Source organism: Lissotriton vulgaris, chromosome 5 (genome assembly GCF_964263255.1).
Source record: "Lissotriton vulgaris chromosome 5, aLisVul1.2, whole genome shotgun sequence".
NCBI lineage: Eukaryota > Metazoa > Chordata > Amphibia > Caudata > Salamandridae > Lissotriton > Lissotriton vulgaris.
The window spans coordinates 373191995-373208031 of NC_141693.1; positions in this window are offsets into that span (position 1 = coordinate 373191995).

The following is a 16037-nucleotide window of genomic DNA, read 5'->3' on the forward strand; positions in this document are numbered from 1 at the left end:
CATTCTTTTATATCATCATTTCTACAGCACTGGATTATATGTAAATATTAAAAACATTTATTTCCTTACGAATGTATAATTTATTAAAAAGATGTCAAATTTTGTTATATGTATGTATAGTAGCATTCATTGCATAATCTTGAACTACATTTTTTTCTCTGTACATAAAATGTACTTTCCTAAACAACTACTCAAAAATGTGATTTTTCAAACTACATTGTCCTTATATTTTGTATTCATTACACTATACATTGCTTTATAATACATATATATTGTCCTTATTTTGAGATGTAAAAAAAATAAAGATTTGTTTGAAAAACAACTGTGTGATTTTTATCTTGTAGCTATTGCAAATTCATTTATATTATTATTACAAATGGTGTTTTAATATAATGCACAATCTATTTAAATATACCACATGTAATTAGAGTACATGCTGAACACTGAACCTATATAATTAACTATTCCAACTCCAATGTACATTTAATTAGGGTAGATGCTGGACACTGAACCTATTTAATTTACTATTCCAAATCCAATCACCATTTAATTAGGGTAAATGCTGGACACTGAACCTATTTAGTTTACTATTCCAACTCCAATCAACATTTAATTAGGGTAGGTGCTGGACACTGAACCTATTTAATTTACTATTCCAATTCCAATCACCATTTAATTAGGGTAGGTGCTGGACACTGAACCTATTTAATGTACTATTCCAACTCCAATCACCATTTAATTATGGTAATTGCTGGACACTGCACCTATTTAATTTACTATTCCAACTCCAATCAACATTTAATTAGGGTAGGTGCTGGACACTGAACATATTTAATTTACTATTCCAACACCAAACACCATTGAATTAGGGTAAGTGCTGGACACTGAACCTATTTAATTTACTATTCCAACTCCAATCTACTTTTAATTAGGGTAGGTGTTGGACACAGAACCTATTTTATTTACTTTTCCAACTCCAATCACCATTTAATTAGGGTAGGTGCTGGACACTGAACCTATTTAATTTACTATTCCAACTCCAAGCTACATTTAATTAGGGTTGGTGCTGAACACTGAAACTATTTAATTTACTATTCCAACTCCAATCAACATTTAATTAGGGTAGGTGCTGGACACTGAACCTATCTAATTTACTATTCCAACTCCAATCAAAATTTAATTAGGGAAAGTGCTTGACACTGAACCTATTTAATTTACTATCAAACTCCAATCTACATTTAATTAGGGTAGGTGCTGGACACTGAACCTATCTAATTGACTATTCCAACTCCAATCTACATTTAATTAGGGTAGGTGTTGGACACTGAAGCTATTTAATTTACTATTCCAACTCCAATCAACATTTAAATAGGGTAAGTGCTGAACACTGAACATATTTAATTTACTATTCCAACTCCAATCAACATTTAATTAGGGTAGGTGCTGGACAATGAACCTATTTAATTTACTATTCCAACTCCAATCACCATTTAATTAGGGTAAGTGCTGGACACTGAACCAATTTAATTTACTATTCCAACTCCAATCACCATTTAATTAGGGTAGGTGCTGGACACTGAACCTATCTAATTTACTATTCCAACTCCAATCACCATTTAATTAGGGTAGGTGTTGGACACTGAAGCTATTTATTTACTATTCCAACTCCAATGACCATTTAATTAGGGTAAGTGCTGGACACTGAACCTATTTAATTTACTATTCCGAATCCCATCTACATTTAATTAGGGTAGGTGCTTGACACTGAACCTATTTAATTTACTATTCCAACTCCAATCAATATTTAATTAGGGTAGGTGCTGGACACTGAACCTATCTAATTTACTATTCCAACTCCAATCAAAATTTAATTAGGGTAGGTGCTGGACATTGAACCTATTTTATTTACTATTCCAACTCCAAACACCATTGTATTAGGGTACGTGCTGAACACTGAACCTATTTAATTTACTATTCCAACTCCAATCAACATTTAATTAGGGTATATGCTGGACACTGAACCTATCTAATTTACTATTCGAACTCCAATCAACATTTAATTAGGGTAAGTGCTGGACACTGAACCAATTTAATTTACTATTCCAACTCCAATCACCATTTATTTGGGTAGGTGCTGGACACTGAACCTATCTAATTTACTATTCCAACTCCAATCTAAATTTAATTAGGGCAGGTGTTGGACACTGAAGCTATTTAATTTACTATTCCAACTCCAATCACCATTTAATTAGGGTAAGTGCTGAACACTGAACCTATTTAATTTACTATTCCAACTCCTACCTCCATTTAATTAGGCTAGGTGCCGGAAACTGAACCTATTTAATTTATTATTCCAACTCCAATCAACATTTAATTAGGGCAGGTGCTAGACACTGAACCTATCTAATTTACTATTCCAACTCCAATCTACTTTTAATTAGGGTAGGTGTTGGACAGTGAACCTATTTTATTTACTATTCCAACTCCAATCACCATTTAATTAGGGTAGGTGCTGGACACTGAACCTATTTAATGTACTATTCCAACTCCAATCTACATTTAATTAGGGTAGGTGCTGGACACTGAACCTAATTAATTTACTATTCCAACTCCAATATATATTTAATTAGGGGTAGGTGCTGGACACTGAACCTATCTAATTGGCTATTCCAACTCCAATCAACATGTAATTAGGGTAGGTGCTGGAAACTGAAGCTATTTAATTTACTATTCCTATTCCAATCACCATTTTATCAGGGTAAGTGCTGGACACTGAACCTATTTAATTTACTATTTCAACTCCAATCTACATTTAATTAGGGTAGGTGGTGGACACTAAACCTATGTAATGTACTATTCCAACTCCAATCACCATTTAATTAGGGTAAGTGCTGGACACTGAACCTATTTAATTTACTATTCCAACTCCAATCTACTTTTAATTAGGGTAGGTGTTGGACACTAAACCTATTTTATTTACTATTCCAACTCCAATCACCATTTAATTAGGGTAGGTGCTGGACACTGAGCCTATTTAATTTACTATTCCAACTCCAATCTACATTTAATTAGGGTAGGTGGTGGACACTGAACCTATTTAATTTACTATTCCAACTCCAATATACATTTAATTAGGGTAGGTGCTGGACACTGATCCTATCTAATTGACTATTCCAACTCCAATCAAAATTTAATTAGGGTAGGTGCTGGACACTGAACCTATTTAATTTACTATTCCAACTCCAATCAACATTTAATTAGGGTAGGTGCTGGACACTGAACCTATCTAATTTACTATTCCAACTCCAATCTACTTTTAATTAGGGTAGGTGTTGGACACTGAACCTATTTTATTTACTATTCCAACTCCAATCACCATTTAATTAGGGTAGGTTCTGGACACTGAACCTATTTAATTTACTATTCCAACTCCAATCTACATTTAATTAGGGTAGGTGCTGGACACTGAACCAATTTAATTTACTATTCCAACTCCAATCACCATTTATTTGGGTAGGTGCTGGACACTGAACCTATCTAATTTACTATTCCAACTCCAATCTAAATTTAATTAGGGCAGGTGTTGGACACTGAAGCTATTTAATTTACTATTCCAACTCCAATCACCATTTAATTAGGGTAAGTGCTGAACACTGAACCTATTTAATTTACTATTCCAACTCCTACCTCCATTTAATTAGGCTAGGTGCCGGAAACTGAACCTATTTAATTTATTATTCCAACTCCAATCAACATTTAATTAGGGCAGGTGCTAGACACTGAACCTATCTAATTTACTATTCCAACTCCAATCTACTTTTAATTAGGGTAGGTGTTGGACAGTGAACCTATTTTATTTACTATTCCAACTCCAATCACCATTTAATTAGGGTAGGTGCTGGACACTGAACCTATTTAATGTACTATTCCAACTCCAATCTACATTTAATTAGGGTAGGTGCTGGACACTGAACCTAATTAATTTACTATTCCAACTCCAATATATATTTAATTAGGGGTAGGTGCTGGACACTGAACCTATCTAATTGGCTATTCCAACTCCAATCAACATGTAATTAGGGTAGGTGCTGGAAACTGAAGCTATTTAATTTACTATTTCAACTCCAATCTACATTTAATTAGGGTAGGTGGTGGACACTAAACCTATGTAATGTACTATTCCAACTCCAATCACCATTTAATTAGGGTAAGTGCTGGACACTGAACCTATTTAATTTACTATTCCAACTCCAATCTACTTTTAATTAGGGTAGGTGTTGGACACTAAATCTATTTTATTTACTATTCCAACTCCAATCACCATTTAATTAGGGTAGGTGCTGGACACTGAGCCTATTTAATTTACTATTCCAACTCCAATCTACATTTAATTAGGGTAGGTGGTGGACACTGAACCTATTTAATTTACTATTCCAACTCCAATATACATTTAATTAGGGTAGGTGCTGGACACTGATCCTATCTAATTGACTATTCCAACTCCAATCAAAATTTAATTAGGGTAGGTGCTGGACACTGAACCTATTTAATTTACTATTCCAACTCCAATCAACATTTAATTAGGGTAGGTGCTGGACACTGAACCTATCTAATTTACTATTCCAACTCCAATCTACTTTTAATTAGGGTAGGTGTTGGACACTGAACCTATTTTATTTACTATTCCAACTCCAATCACCATTTAATTAGGGTAGGTTCTGGACACTGAACCTATTTAATTTACTATTCCAACTCCAATCTACATTTAATTAGGGTAGGTGCTGGACACTGAACCTATTTAATTGACTATTCCAACTCCAATCAACATGTAATTAGGGTAGGTGTTGGACACTGAAGCTATTTAATTTACTATTCCAACTCCAATCACCATTTAATTAGGGTAAGTGCTGGACACTGAACCTATTTAATTTACTATTCCAACTCCAATCTACATTTAATTAGGGTAAGTGCTGGACACTGAACCTATTTAATTTACTATTCCAACTCCAATCTACTTTTAATTAGAGTAGGTGTTGGACACTGAACCTATTTTATTTACTATTCCAACTCCAACCACCATTTAATTAGGGTAGGTGCTGGACACTGAACCTATTTAATTTACTATTCCAACTCCAATCTACATTTAATTAGGGTAGGTGCTGGACACTGAACCTATTTAATTTACTATTCCAACTCCAATATACATTTAATTAGGGTAGGTGCAAGACACTGAACCTATCTAATTGACTATTCCAACTCCAATCAACATGTAATTAGGGTAGGTGTTGGACACAGAAGTTATTTAATTTACTATTCCAACTCCAATCACCATTTAATTAGGGTAAGTGCTGGACACTGAACCTATTTAATTTACTATTCTAACTCCAATCAACGTTTAATTAGGGTAAGTGCTGGACACTGAACCTATTTAATTTACTATTCCAACTCCAAACACCATTTAATTAGGGTAGGTGCTGGACACTGAACCCATCTAATTTACTATTCCAACTGCAATCACCATTTAATTAGGGTAGGTGTTGGACACTGAAGCTATTTAATTTACTATTCCAAATCCAATGACCATTTAATTAGGGTAAGTGCTGGACACTGAACCTATTTAATTTACTATTCCAAATCCAATCTACATTTAATTAGGGTAGGTGCTTGACACTGAACCTATTTAATTTTCTATTCCAACTCCAATAAACATTTAATTAGGGTAGGTGCTGGGCACTGAACCTATCTAATTTACTATTCCAACTCCAATCAACATTTAATTAGGGTAAGTGCTGGACACTGAACCTATTTAATTTACTATTCCAACTCCAATCTAAATTTAATTAGGGCAGGTGTTGGACACTGAAGCTATTTAATTTACTATTCCAACTCCAATCACCATTTAATTAGGGTAAGTGCTGAACACTGAACCTATTTAATTTACTATTCCAACTCCTACCTCCATTTAATTAGGGTAGGTGCCGTACACTGAACCTATTTAATTTATTATTCCAACTCCAATCAACATTTAATTAGGGCAGGTGCTAGACACTGAACCTATCTAATTTACTATTCCAACTCCAATCTACTTTTAATTAGGGTAGGTGTTGGACAGTGAACCTATTTTATTTACTATTCCAACTCCAAACACCATTTAATTAGGGTAGGTGCTGGACACTGAACCTATTTAATGTACTATTCCAACTCCAACCTACATTTAATTAGGGTAGGTGCTGGACACTGAACCTAATTAATTTACTATTCCAACTCCAATATACATTTAATTAGGGTAGGTGCTGGACACTGAACCTATCTAATTGGCTATTCCAACTCCAATCAACATGTAATTAGGGTAGGTGCTGGAAACTGAAGCTATTTAATTTACTATTCCTACTCCAATCACCATTTTATCAGGGTAAGTGCTGGACACTGAACCTATTTAATTTACTATTTCAACTCCAATCTACATTTAATTAGGGTAGGTGGTGGACACTGAACCTATGTAATGTACTATTCCAACTCCAATCACCATTTAATTAGGGTAAGTGCTGGACACTGAACCTATTTAATTTACTATTCCAACTCCAATCTACTTTTAATTAGGGTAGGTGTTGGACACTAAACCTATTTTATTTACTATTCCAACTCCAATCACCATTTAATTAGGGTAGGTGCTGGACACTGAGCCTATTTAATTTACTATTCCAACTCCAATCTACATTTAATTAGGGTAGGTGGTGGACACTGAACCTATTTAATTTACTATTCCAACTCCAATATACATTTAATTAGGGTAGGTGCTGGACACTGATCCTATCTAATTGACTATTCCAACTCCAATCAAAATGTAATTAGGGTAGGTGCTGGACACTGAACCTATTTAATTTACTATTCCAACTCCAATCAACATTTAATTAGGGTAGGTGCTGGACACTGAACCTATCTAATTTACTATTCCAACTCCAATCTACTTTTAATTAGGGTAGGTGTTGGACACTGAACCTATTTTATTTACTATTCCAACTCCAATCACCATTTAATTAGGGTAGGTGCTGGACACTGAACCTATTTAATTTTCTATTCCAACTCCAATCTACATTTAATTAGGGTAGGTGCTGGACACTGAACCTATTTAATTGACTATTCCAACTCCAATCAACATGTAATTAGGGTAGGTGTTGGACACTGAAGCTATTTAATTTACTATTCCAACTCCAATCACCATTTAATTAGGGTAAGTGCTGGACACTGAACCTATTTAATTTACTAATCCAACTCCAATCCACATTTAATTAGGGTAGGTGCTGGACACTGAACCTATGTAATGTACTATTCCAACTCCAATCAGCATTTAATTATGGTAAGTGCTGGACACTGAACCTATTTAATTTACTATTCCAACTCCAATCTACTTTTAATTAGGGTAGGTGTTGGACACTGAACCTATTTTATTTACTATTCCAACTCCAACCACCATTTAATTAGGGTAGGTGCTGGACACTGAACCTATTTAATTTACTATTCCAACTCCAATCTACATTTAATTAGGGTAGGTGCTGGACACTGAACCTATTTAATTTACTATTCCAACTCCAATATACATTTAATTAGGGTAGGTGCTGGACACTGAACCTATCTAATTGACTATTCCAACTCCAATCAACATGTAATTAGGGTAGGTGTTGGACACAGAAGTTATTTAATTTACTATTCCAACTCCAATCACCATTTAATTAGGGTAAGTGCTGGACACTGAACCTATTTAATTTACTATTCCAACTCCAATCTATATTTAATTAGGGTAGGTGGTAGACACTGAACCTATTTAATTTACTATTCCAACTCCAATCAACATTTAATTAGGGTAAGTGCTGGACACTGAACCAATTTAATTTACTATTCCAACTGCAAACACCATTTATTTAGGGTAGGTGCTGGACACTGAACCTATCTAATTTACTATTCCAACTGCAATCACCATTTAATTAGGGTAGGTGTTGGACACTGAAGCTATTTAATTTACTATTCCAACTCCAATGACCATTTAATTAGGGTAAGTGCTGGACACTGAACCTATTTAATTTACTATTCCAAATCCAATCTACATTTAATTAGGGTAGGTGCTGGACACTGAACCTATCTAATTGACTATTCCTACTCCAATCTACATTTAATTATGGTAGGTGTTGGACACTGAAGCCATTTAATTTACTATTCCGACTCCAATCACCATTTAAATAGGGTAAGTGCTGGACACTGAACCTATTTAATTTACTTAAAATATTGATTATGTACAAACATACTATTTAAGACAATATCCACATTTATCCACTATATACCCAATAACACACTACCAAACATTAAACATCATTTAAATTTTTAAAATACAATTTCGCAAAATGTTGAAAATTTTATTCAAATTCGAAATTTTATTTCAATTTTAAATCAAAATCGAAATTTTATTAAGATATTTTACAAATATTTTTAAAACACTACCCACCCTTAACCCCTATAAACACTATAACCCGCTACTAAACATTACAATACAATTTTATTATACATTATTAATCCACACTTATCCACTATATACCCAATAAAACACTAGCAAACATTAAACATCATTTACATTTTTAAAATACAATTTCGAAAATGTTGAAAATTTTATTCAAATTCGAAATTTTATTTCAATTTTAATTCAAATTCGAAATTTAAAAAAAATATTGTAATATTATTTTTAAAACACTACCCACCCTTAACCCCTATAAACACTATAACCCGCTACTAAACATTACAATACAATTTTATTAGACATTATTAATTAACTAATATTTACAACTTCTTCTCTATATTGTAATAATTTTTAATTTATATTTATTATTAATACTAATATTTTTTATTATATACATTTTTAAAACACTACCCACCCTTATCCCCTATAAACCCTACATCCCGTTCCTAAACATTTTACACAATTTATTTCACTAATAATTAATACTAAAAATGTATATACCTAGCATTTTACAATATCAATACTTTACATTCATTAAAAAATACACTATTTAAAATGTCGATATTTTTTATAATCGATATTTTTTACTTCGATATTTCCTATTTCGATTTTAATGTCCTCGATATTATTTCCACACACATAAATCGATATTTTGAACGTCGATATTTTTGTTGTCGATATTACATACCTTCGATTTTTCTGACTCGATATTTTGTCTATTCGATATTATCAACTCGATATTTTGACTGTGTCCCCAATAAATCAATCAAACAGAACTAATAAAGCATGGTTAATCACCTGTGAGGGTATCCGGGTGCTAATACTCGTGCTGCTAAGGGAGGGTTCAGTTGAACAGCCAGGTCTTGAGTCCTTTCCAGAATTACAGCAGAGAGGATGAGGTCCAGAGGTGAAGGGTGGGGGTGGGGGTGTTCCAGAACTTTCCAGCTAGGTAGGAGAAGGGAGAAATAGTTGAGAGATCTGCTGGGTTGGTCTTTGTTAATATCATACCACATCTGATTGTTATTGTAGGATGTCAAGAAGTGGTCTTAGTTTGTAGTTAGTTGGAACCTGCAGTGGTGGGCTAAATTAAAATCCTTTGTAGACCAGTGGCATGTAAAATAATCTCTTCGTTTATTTCATGCCTGTTCAATTGGTAATGGGTGGTTTATTGCTGTGGACTGGTACAGTAATGGGCGACTGACATGACCCATAGTTGTTTTGCCTTACGTGAGCACAAGAGCATCAAGCAGTAAAAGGGAACAATTATACAGCCTGTATGAAATACAATTTTATTGCCCGACCGCTGAGTTTTATGGTATTAGTATAAGTTTATGGTATCTATTGTATTGTACTTGCATTTGTAAAGCACTTATTACCCCTGACAAAGCATTATAGAGCTTTACTCCAGGCAGCACACTGCCACGGAACCCAGAGTTAGTAGTTTTTGTTTTGCATATTGATTATTGAGACTAGTCTTGCACTCTTAAGGAAACCATGCTCTGCATTTACTCCAGTTGCTATGAGATACATTAAATTAATAGGAATTAGGTGTGATCTTTAGAGGGAGAAGGGGTGTTTGAATTCATGCAGCGGTTGGCGTCATTAATAGATGAGCAGCAGGAGATTAGGTATAGTAAGGTTGACGCTGTATACCTTTTAAAGGAGAGGCAGTGATCTTTGAAATGAGGTGTGCGCAATTTATAGAAATGCAATAACAGGAATTAAGGAAAACATGCATGTGACTTAAAGGAGGCTGTGCTCAGAGAGAGGGCGGAGGAGGAATGCAGAGGGAGTAAAAAATCATTCGAAAGAAAAAAGTGAGTCAGCAATCAGATGTTTTAAGTCAAGGACAGTTTTCATGTAGGGCTTTTAGGAATATTGTCGGGCTGTTTGCGATTGCATACAAAACGGTAAAAGGAAGCAACATTACTTGCATTTGCATGCTGGAAGATCACTGCAGGCTATGAGAATATCAGTACATACACCCATACACTATTATTCACCTTATTGTTTTAATAGGCAGCTTAACCTAGAGTTCATGCTAGAATTCATCCATGGCCAGAGAACATAGGGCATGGCATGAGTAACTTACATGTCAGCATTCGGAAAGAAGAAAGAGGGAAATTTTCAAAACAATAATAGGAGGGATTTATTTCACACATGCCAATGGACCCACTTCAGATGTAAGAGACACGATTTTCATTGCCAAAAATGGTGTTATTTTGGCTGTCCTGCCTGAAACTGCCTGTTTTGTCGTGTTCTAATCTAGGACCCCGATCAATACTGTGACCTTATGCCCCCATATGGCTATAATTCAATCATGCCCCTATGATGCCATATTTCAGCCATATTTCTGAAACTCGCCTCTGCAGCTCTTTACAGTACATGACACAGCAGAAGCCACTATCTAAGATTCCTAGATTACACTCCGAGTTCTTCAACAAGATAAAACTCAGCAACCTGGGAAAGCCCCGCTTGCTATGTTTTGATTAGTAATAGAACTCTAATGAGCACTGAAAGGACGATCACTTCCTAGTGACATCTTTATTGACGTCTTATGTCCAAAAACTTACGTCAAACAAGGCACCTTTAAGGCATAAATATTACCAACGTTTCCTTAAGCGAGCGCGACACCGATGATAACGATGGTGTGGTGAACACAGGAGCAGAACAGCTGTCCCTTGCAGAGCCCAGCAGATGCAAGCAGCTCACGGACACTGCCCCTCCTCCTCCTTGATGCGCTGAGAGAGACGCTGTCTTTTCTACTGCCGAGAAAATCCAGCTCCGGCATTTCCAGCCCACTCTTGCAAGTGACTGGGATATCGAGTCCTGGAAGGAGATACAAGACCTCCAACATTCTATTCCAGAGGTATGGTGTTGACTAAACCCTTAGAGAGAATTCTTGAAGCAAACCTTGGCAAAACCATCTTAACTAAAACTGCTACTTACTTACTCCCTCCCACGTATTAGGCTTAGGTCAGGTACACTGGGGTAGGCGTAGTTAGAAGCACCAGTTGAGTACGTTAGCTAAATGTATATATGAATGTATATATTTTATTCATTTTAACCATTGTATGGCTAAGAAACCATATCAATGCTTTTACAGTACTATTTCGCAATCCTCTTTTTACTGTACGCACTTTTTATAATAACTAGTCTTGCAATTGTGGCAATTCATTTCTCTTGCATGAGAAGAAAGACTGTTCAATAAATAATCCCTTTTATTGAAAACGCCCGTCTCTCTATTCTCTGCATCTTGGTGAAAGTAATCTGCACAACTGACTGAGTAAAATAACTGTCTATTGTTTCACACGACTCTAGAGATTGACTCTTATTCTAAGGAGCAAAGTTGTCATGTTTATGCGGTTGTTGGAAAACTGAATCCCTTCTTGTCTGTACCAGGGAAGCTGATCACTTCCTATTCAGTCAAGAAAGTTTCCAGTGACCTCTGAGCTAGTTGGTAACAAACCCAATTAAGTTTAGCATAGTCAGCAGAGACCTGGAAGACCGCACTTCTACGTCTATACTAATGTTTATGTTATTCCAATGTGCAGGGCCTATAGGGAAAATAGGAACTACACTACATGGCGCCCGATGTTTGGTAAGGCGATAAAACTAACGCAAGACGTTAGAGTAACTCAGTCGTGCATTTTTCACACAGACCCTTTCTCCCGTAAATACTCCAATAGACGTCTGGAGTGGGTGAAAGGTTAAAATCCGCCCGAACTTAGTAGGAAGAGATTCCTATGTAAAGCTCTGGTTTATTCAACGTTGAAGGATACAGTGTTCCAAAATATTGTGCACCTAATCTTTGTCTCCTTGGAGACCTGCTCAGCAAAAACTTTTCTGACAATAAAATGTCAGACACTGAAAACGGAACCGTTGATGCCGCAGTAAATGCGACTCTGCAGGGTCCCGATGGTACAGGGACCACTGAACCGGGTGCGATAATCATCCCGGTCAACATAAGAAAAACTATAACATCAAAACTTATAGAAAATGGACTGACCACGCAAGGTGGCACAGTCGTCTTCGTGATAGAGGCTCACGAATATCGGCAGACAGAGGTAATCTATTCTTGGATACAATTTCCAGCGGCAAACACCGCAACACACGAGTTGCACTATTACAAAATTGGGGATCCACTGGAAGAGTACGCTCCTTTTGAGGAGATTGAAATCCCATTAAAATACCAAGAGCACCTGCTCTGGTTTAAAGGCGCCCTAAAACATAATGATCATATTACCAGGCTCGGTCCACGAGGTAGACCAGGAGCAACGTGGCCGGTTCTAGCCAGCTATACACCACATCCAGACATTGATAAAATGTCAAGTGAAGAACTCTTAGTTAAAATAAGAGAATTAACAAAGGCATATAGAGAGTTAGTTCAATTGACAATGGAAGATAAAACGATCCGCCAGAAGTTGAAGGAAACAGATATAACAGATCAACCAATTGAGCTTGCCAGAATTATAGAAAAATGTTATGAAGACCTAGGTAGAGACAGCTTGGCTGGAAAACCAGTAAAGCCCCAACTGCTCGAAAAATCCTGAAAAATTATTTATTAAAAATAATTCAAATACTCCGAAAAAGAACTGAGATGGAAATAAACAATCCACTCCAAAGGAAAAAGTTTTCCAGTCCAGAGGAAGGTCTCCTCGACGGAGGGAAAGAACTCCGACTGGAGAACACCAGTCTCCCCAGAGGGAGCCCTCTGAGAAAAGATATAACCTTAGAAATAGGGATAATTTGAAGAAGCCTGACAGATATCAAAGTATTGATACACGTCCCTCTCGATCTTTTTCGCAGAAATCGGAAAGAAGAGGACGGTCAGACCCAGGAGACCACACCAAGTCCAAAGACAAGGAACCTGCTCAAAGTAAAAAATCACAATTTCCAAGAAAGAAGGTAGCCACTATTAGAGTAATCGAACATGCCGAGAATACTGAGGACACAGTTGAAAAACGGGGAGTGGGCACAGACAATGCTAGACAGTGCAGCAGAAATCAGTATAGCGCGCAAGATCCTGATGAGTCATCTGGAGACAGTGGACACGAATGAATACATTCAAGTAGAAACTGCCGACACCAGAGTTAGCGAACCTCATAAGATATACAAAATAACACTGCGTATAGAGGGAGATAAGACTAGGAAAATAAGGGGTCTATTTTGGGATAAACTCTCAAAAGGCTATGACATCCTGTTAGCTGAAATAAACTGCCCCCCGGAGTTTGTCAGGGAGTGCCCTCGTGGTGAAAAAATGATTATGCCTGCCTTCTCGAACCACATTCCGATTCACACTAAATATTTATATGCAAGGAAATGGGCAGTAGCCCAGGCACCAGCATCATATAAAAATCATGTAGGATGGGATGAGGACTCTCCTCCTCACAAAATCCAGTTAAAGATCAACCGACTGCACAAAGGCAGTATCCCATTAAGCAAGAAGCTAAAAAACAAGTCAGGGAGATTTTAGATCAACTTGAATACCAGGGGGTGATCGAAACATGCACCTCTCAATTGAACAATCCTTTGTTTCCTGTTTCCAAACCAGACAATTCATATTGTCTAGTTTTGGACTACAGACACCTTAACGCATGTTGCAAAACATTTGCAGTACAAAATTCGCATAGTGCTGCACTAATGAATAACGCAGTTCGGAAAAAATATAAAACGACATTAGACGTATCTAATGGTTTCTTTTGTCAAAATATTGCACCAGAAAGCAGATACTTGACCGCTTTCTCACTAATGGGGTCTCAGAAAAATGTCTGTAGGCTCCCACAGGGATTCAAGAACAGCCCAGGACTATTCTCAGCCAGAGTAACAGAGTTACTACAAATGTATGATGATGAGGCATTATCTTATGTCGATGACATCTATCTAACAGACAACGACTTGTATACTCACTTGAAAAGAGTGAACACCATTATACTTGGGTTCGCAGCAGAGGGTTACGAATTCAACTTTAAAAAGTCTAGAATTGCCCATCTGACAGTATTATTTTTAGGATACGAATTATCAAGTGAAAGAAAAAGCCTAGCGGACAACTTCTTAGAGAAGTGCGCTGTACTCCAAGCACCGAAAACGCTGAAGAACTTACAATCGATTCTAGGCTTCCTGAATTTCGGTAGAACTTACATTCTAAATTATGCGGAGAGGGTTAAACCTCTCTACGAATTAATTAAACCTGATTTTAAATCAATCAACTGGACTCAAAAGCACACAGAAATTTTGAGATCACTGCAAAGAGACATGTTAGCAAAAACAAAATTAGAAACATGTGATAACACTTGCAACCTTGTAATCCGAGTCATCCCAGGAAGATGCGGATTCACGTACCTGACCTCTAATGAGGGAGAAACGGTACCAATAGCTTACAAATCTCACTTGTACACACAAGCAGAAAAAACATTCAGTCTCACAGAAAATACTGTAAAAGCAGTACAAGCTGCAATAGCAAATGAACGAGAACTAGCACATGGCAAAAGGATCAATGTCCTCAGAGCGGAATCCGCCTTCGAGGCGCTATTCAGCCCAGTAAACCTGCCTACAGTGTCACTGGATCCGAAATGGATACAGTGGGAAAATTCTCTTGCTGCGGACGACGTGAAATACTAATTTGCTCCGCAATTCGAAAAACTGTATGATTTGACTTATTAAGAAGAATATCCTCTGCCAATCGAACTTCTGCCTCTCCCACAGTACGCCTGTATAATCTATACAGACAGATTTGTACAGCACTACAATGTAGAAAACAAATCCTATGATGCAGCCTGTGCGATTGTTAAAGGTAGTTGGCTGTGCGGTAAATTCAGACCGAAAATAACAAAAACTGACTCGTTGAGAAAATGTTCGGCTCAGAGAGCTGAAATAGATCTTTAAAGATGGCGCTTGAAAATGCAGAACGTGAATTCCCGACACTAATCGTGTGCGATTCGCATTTTTGCGTCAACTCTTACAATAATAAGTTGCAGAGCTGGGTTCAAAATGGTTACAAAGATGACACAGGTGCCACAATCAAGCATAAAATGCTTTGGAAACAGGTAGTTCTTTTACAGAAAGAACTACAAAAGACTCACGTAATACACACTCTGAGTCATCAACGTGATGGTGTTCACGTTGCAGGGAATTCATTGGCTGATGAAGCCGCGAAGGCAGCTGTGCAAACGGCTTCCGTAGCTGCGATTACTCGGTCACAAACAAAATAGACAGCGACATTCTACAAGCTGTCAGTGCGTCAGTAAATGATAAAACAAACACTCACAAAAGGCTTTCCAGAAAAGTATATTTAACAGATACGAATAATTTTCCTTTTGCTCGAATCCCTGGAGTGGGGGATAGAGTAATTCCAAACCTGGAACACAGGTTAGGACTAATTAAAGCGGCACACAAAGGGCTTGCTTCTGCACACGCTGGAGTTTCCGCAACAATATCACTATTAAAACAGAGATATTGGTGGCCTCGCATGAGAATACAAACTAAGACGTATGTATTAGAATGCAAAATATGCCAAAGAATGAAAGTGTCA